The following is a 6173-nucleotide window of genomic DNA, read 5'->3' as shown; positions in this document are numbered from 1 at the left end:
CGAATCGGAGCTTTGACCCAAATTCGTTGCCAAGTTCCTTGCGAAAACTCCTGTTCATAAACAGTTACAGTGGCAATTGTTTGTTTGTTAATATTGAAAGACTATACGGCGTTTTACAGATCAAGTGATTTGTTTGGAAACAGGAGATGTTGAATTGTGCTCGCCGATAAAGAACTGTGGGCGAGTCCAATTTGGCTCGCCCACTGTTCCTTTATGGGCGCAACATCTATTGCTGTCAGCTCAAACTGGTCACCTGAGAGCGATCATTTTTTGTGTGATATGTGCCTCACTACTTCAGTGTTTAACTATTGAATGGTGGCGAAATTTTTTAATGCCTGTAGCTTATAGCAAAAGCAAGGACAGTTGGGTGAAAGCCTGAACTCTCAATCAGGAAAGATATGCGATATGCAAAAATAGCTTACCGGTCAAGCTTCAAGTGAAGGCAGTGTGGGGTGTTTGCACGCTCTTTACTTCAATTAAGAAACTGACCATACAAATATTTCAACTTATCTCTGTGGCCTACAGCATACAGTAAAGAAGCTAAAGCATTCAAGCTGCTCTTTCCATGCAGCATAATGATTATGCACTGCTGGTGGAAACTGCACAACATATATTCGTGGAGTTGCACATGCAGCTTTCCTCAATGCATCTCGCGTGACGCAGCCTACAGTTACACTGAAAAATATGCCAAATAAAATACATTTCCTTGCAATATGATGATTCAGCATATATGTGTATAGTGTGCATAGCTTCAAGATGCAACACATACTGTTGGTATCGCCTCTCATAAAGTACTAGGATTTGTGTATCTCTTCATTAGTCTAAGATCACCGATTCAATCCTTTCTTTTTTTTCTTTTTATTTGACATTGAGACGGACAACATTTGCAAGTGTCATTACGCAGCAGAAAGCTTCAATTCAGAGTAGTGCAGTTCAGCAAATTTTTGCTATAGTCTCAGGAAACTTAAAAATGGTGTATATAGGTGTAGATGTGCAAGTCAAAACTCAAAAGGCTGTAGGAGCTGTTTTGGTCAGCCTATCCTTGTGCTGAAAAAGAGAGTCAGGCTGGTTGGTTATAATGAGTCGATTGAGTGACCAGTGCTCTAAGATAGTAAGGGAGATAAAGAAGCAGAATTGTCATCTTCTCTCCCATCCCATCTGTTAGTGCTGTTCAGTCGTTTGAGAATTGTCTTTCTGTGGTCTTTACAAGTGAATATGAGCTCGTGAAGTTTAGTACTGGAGTTGGCTTTCACATTTCTGCTATCACATTTACTTTTCCTTCTACAGATGAAACTACAAGCCAGTTCTTCATACAAACTTGTGATGCCTAATGGTGGTAATAGTGTGCAGTTATAGTGAGTTGTCTCCATTCATATGCAAAACACAATGTAAGGGAGATTTTGATCACCAGTTTGACCGTCATCTGCTTGGCAGGCAACACATCAATGTTGTGCACACAGCCTTTGTCGTGCATCTATGGCTGCGTCCAACTTTTAGAAACGAGCGGTTGAAAGAGAAGCAAATGATGCTATTAGATCTAGTTGAAGTATCTCGCTTTTGACATTGCTTTACAGTAAGCTTGATATGTCGAGTAGTTGTTGCTCAGCGTGCATGTTGTCATATAAAGATTTCTGCATAATGAATGGAAACAAGCACTTTTCTACTAATGTTGAAAATGTGCTGCAAGCCAAGACCAAAATTGTGAAATATGAAAAAGTGTACCTGTCGCAAATAATCATGAAGTAATCATTATATGAAAGCTCTAACTTTGACCTCTTTCATATTGGAAGGACCTACACAGTCTCAACGACTAATTTTTTAGCATGCAAGCATGTACATGGCCACGTAGTTTGCATGCTCTCTTAGAGCATCTGTTCACGCACTGGCTCCATGTGCTTCTACAAGCTCGCACAAATACGTGACCAGCTCATTCTCATTCAATCCTGCACAGTGGCTGTGCGTGCTTCTGTGAGCTCGCTCGTGGGCTCATTCAAACTCACAAGAACTTGTACAATCTCATGCGTTCCTGCACAGTGGCTCTACGTGCTCTCATAAATCCACGTTTAATCTACCAAGAACTCACATATTCTTATACATTCTCATTCCCTCTCACACTTTCTTGTACAGCTCACATACAATTTTTTCAGTAGGGTAGCTCCGGAAGTGTTCCCTTTGGCCTTCTGACGCGGATCAGGAAAGGCGGCCAGGGGACCCAGCAGGAACTTGTGCACAATGCACGTGTCATCTGGGCTGCTAAGCGCCGCGGGGAGCCGGAACGTCGGCTGGAGGCTGTAGAGGCTGTTAGTGCACGCCCGACGATCCAGTTTTAAGAGTGCACGTTTCTAAACCTTCAGTGGCGCCCAAGGTGCTTTTGTTGCGCGTGTGTTTTCGTACAAGCGAATCCACCATAGTTTGTATAATCTGATCATTTCAGCGGCAATACATACGTGCGGCGACAGGATGTACGTTCTGACAGCGTCTGAGAAAAGTGGTTTTCTCAACACTGAGATAGAGTGCATAGTGCACAAATGGAAACAGAACCGTTCTATCTGTCACATGGCCAAATACAACAAGCATACAAATTACGTGGAAGAACGACACTACTACGAAAAGATACATTTTACGACCTGTAATCACTCTTATTATTGGAAGGTAAACAATCTTGACAATGATATATTGTCATGTAGCTCTAAAAGAAAGTCGCACAGTCCTCGGATAGTAACGGTCCAATACCTGGATCCAGGCAAGCACAGTCAGCAAACGCCGCCGAAGAACGCTAGCATGAGTCCGACGTCATCGTATTTTTATGAGAGCCGTGCGCCAGCTGGCAACGCTAGGTGGCATTATTCCCCTTCCGGAAGAAAGACATCACAGTGGTGCCACGAGCATGGTAGGGACACTAGGTTCCAATTTAAAAAAATCAAAGGGAGAAAAACGGGCCACTCAAAACGGTGGCCGGCGAAGCCGTTACCGTGTGTAGTACGGCTTAAGCTGCACACGTGCACAAAATCAGAGCTTGGCTTCCGAGGGCATCGTGATTGCGTGACACCGCTAGGAAGCACTTCATAGTTGTCAGGACTGACGCGTCGCAGCACTTAGTAGAGGCCGAAATAATGGCAAAGTAGCTTTTCGGACACGCCCTGGCGACGGACAGGTGTCCACACCCAGACTTGATCCCCGGGATTGTAGTCAACCTGTCGGTGGCGAAGGTTGCAGAGGCGGCATCAGTGCCCTGCTGTGGGCCAATTGCAAGCGGGCCAACTACTGTTCCCAAGGGCGCGGGATCGAATCCCGGCCTCGGCGGCCGCTTTTCGATGAAGGCGAAAAGCAAGGCGCCCGTGTGCTGTGTGATGTCAGTGCACGTTAAAGAACCCCAGGCGGTCCAAATTTCAGTAGTCCTCCACTACGGCGTCTCTCATAGCCTGAGTCGCTTTGGGACGTTAAAACCCATAAACTTAACCCTAACCTAATCTGACGGGCTTCTTCAGCGCGTTAGGCGATCTCTTCGGCGTCTGGTGAGAGCTGGTCGTCCTCAGCAGGGCACGGCAGCATGGCATCAAGCATGGTCTGGACTTCACGTCCACACACGAGGCGAAACGGACTGAAACGCGTAGTTTCCTGGAGGACCATGTTCTACGCAAATGTTATGTACGGTAGCTTCTCCTCCCAGGTTGTTTTCTGGACATCCACATACACTGAGAGCATATCCGCAATAGTTTTGTTTAGTCGTTCAGTTAGTCCGTTGGCCTGTGGATTGTATGCTATGGTCTTGCGGTGGCCAGTGTAGCTCAGCTGAAATATCTGGTCGAGTAACTGAGCTGTAAACGCCGTCCCTCGGTCAGTAATGACGTACGAAGGGGCACCATGTCGCAAGACGACGTTCTCCATGAAGAACTGAGCAACATTTGAAGTTGTGCCACGGGGAATCGCTTTGGTCTCGGCGTAGTGGGTCAGATAGTCAGTAGTGACTATTATCCACTCGTTGCCGGCCAGCGGCATAGGGAAAGGACCGATGAGGTTCTTCACTATTTGGTGGAACGGAGCACGGGGTACCGGAACGGGCGGAAGAAACCTTGCTGGCTTACACAATGGCGTCTTCCGGCGCTGGCATTCACGGTAGCTTTAGAAGCAGTGTTCGACATCGGCAGATAGCCCCGGCCAGTAATACTTGTTTCGTACCTTGGCAAGCGTCCGGGAAAAACCCAAGTGGCCAGAAGTGGGCTCATCGTGGCATGCTAGGAGAAGGTCGGCGCGAAGATCGTCTTGGATCACCAGATGAGCTCTGTCTTGGCCCCTCGAGTTTTTTTTATAAAGGATACCATCGCGCAAACAGAAAGAGCCAAGACATCAAGAGAGGTGTCGAGGTAGAAGTGTGGCGCGACCTACAAGTTGATCAATCAAAGGTAGGATGTTCATGTCAGCCACTATGTTCGATGTGTGTAGGGTACCGAGACAGCCGCTGTCATCATCAAGTTCTGGCCCTATAGTGTGGAGTGGTGCGTGCGATAGCGTTTCGGTGTCTTCGTGTTGACGGCCCGACTTGTACACGACGGTAATGTCGTATTCCTGGAGTCGCAAGCTCCAACAGGCCAAAATTCCATTCGGGTCTAGTAAATTAGCGAGCCAGCAAAGGCAGTGATGATCCTTTACAACTTTGAAGGGGTGCACAAGAATGCTGATTTGGGCGCGTTGGTGCATTCGCATTTTAGGAAACGTAGCGCAAAGAAGACAAGGACAAAAAAAGAAGGAAAGTTCGTGTGTGTTTCCTTCTTTTTTGTCCTTGTCTTCTTTGCGCTACGTTTACTAAAATTGAAGAGGTGGCCGTAGAGGTAAGGGCGACACTTCATGGCGAACCACACAATAGCAAGGCATTCCTTTTCGGTCGTCGAATAATTGCGTTCCGCACGAGAAAGAGTGCGGCTAGCATAGGCTATAACTCTCTCAATGCCCTCTTGGTGTTACACAGAGACAGCGCCAAAACCGATATTGTTGACGTCAGTGCGGATCTCAGTATCAACCTATTCGTCAAAGTGCGCAAGAACAGAAGTCTGAAGGCGCTGGTGGAGCAATGAGAAAGCCGCCTCTTGTTCTTGAGTCCATACAAAGGAGGTGTCATTTCTCGTGCGGCGCGTAAATGGTTTCGCAAAGTGGGAAAAGTCAAAAATAAACCGCCGATAATATGCACATAGACACAGAAAACGCTGGACAGCTTTCTTGTCAGTAGGAGTAGGGAAACTGGCCACGGCTGCGGTCTTGTCGGGGTCGGGACGAATGCCGTCCGCGCTTACAACGTGACCCTGAAATTTCAGCTCTTCATAATCGAAATGGCATTTCTGGGGCTTCAGCGTAAGGTAAGACGAATGGAGCGCTCTGAGAACAGCCCTCAGGTGCAGGAGATGTTCAGACGTTTCGGTAAATACGACATCATCATCCAGGTACACAAGGCAGCATTCCCACTTGAGGCCAGTGAGGACAGTGTCCATCATTCGTTGGAACGTTGCCGGCGCTGAGTAAAAGCCCAAAGGAAGCACTTATAATTCATATACGCCGTCGGGCGTAGCGAAGGCGGCTTTTTAGCGGTCTCGTTAGTCAACTTCAGTTTGCCAATAACCGCTCTTCAAGTCAATTGATGAAAAGCACTTAGCGCGCTGCAGTCAGTCCAGGGAGTAATCAGGTCTTAGTAACGGGTAGACATCCTTTTTTTGACATTGTTCAGCTTGCAATAATTGACACAGAATCGAAGTGTGCCGTCCTTCTTCTTGACTAGAAGGACAGGAGAAGACCACTGGCTTTGGGGAGGTTAAAGACACCATCTTCAAGCATCTCCTGCACATTCGAATGGATAATTTCCCGTTCTTTGGTAGAAACACGGTAAGGCTGCTGACGGATTGGGCGAACGTCGTCATAAGTAATGACTGGAGTCGCGTTAGGGGCGTTTGATGAACTTTCGATGAAGACGAAAAGCACTGTTTAAACTCCAGTAGCAGTTGCTCTAGAGCCCGGCGCTTGCCTTCGGACAGGTTGCAGTTGATGTCTATACCCGCGAGAGGTTGGTTGTCAGAGATGCTCGGTGGATGGTCGTCAGTTGCAGCTGCCGCGGACGCAAAAAAGAGGGGAACATTCACTACAGCATCAGCGGAAGCGATGGCAGTTCCAGGGAAAAGTGCCGCTGT

This window comes from Amblyomma maculatum, unplaced genomic scaffold (genome assembly GCF_055883805.1).
Source record: "Amblyomma maculatum isolate TAMU_Amacu unplaced genomic scaffold, ASM5588380v1 scaffold_13, whole genome shotgun sequence".
Taxonomy (NCBI): Eukaryota; Metazoa; Arthropoda; class Arachnida; order Ixodida; family Ixodidae; genus Amblyomma; species Amblyomma maculatum.
This window is presented reverse-complemented; position numbering follows the sequence as displayed.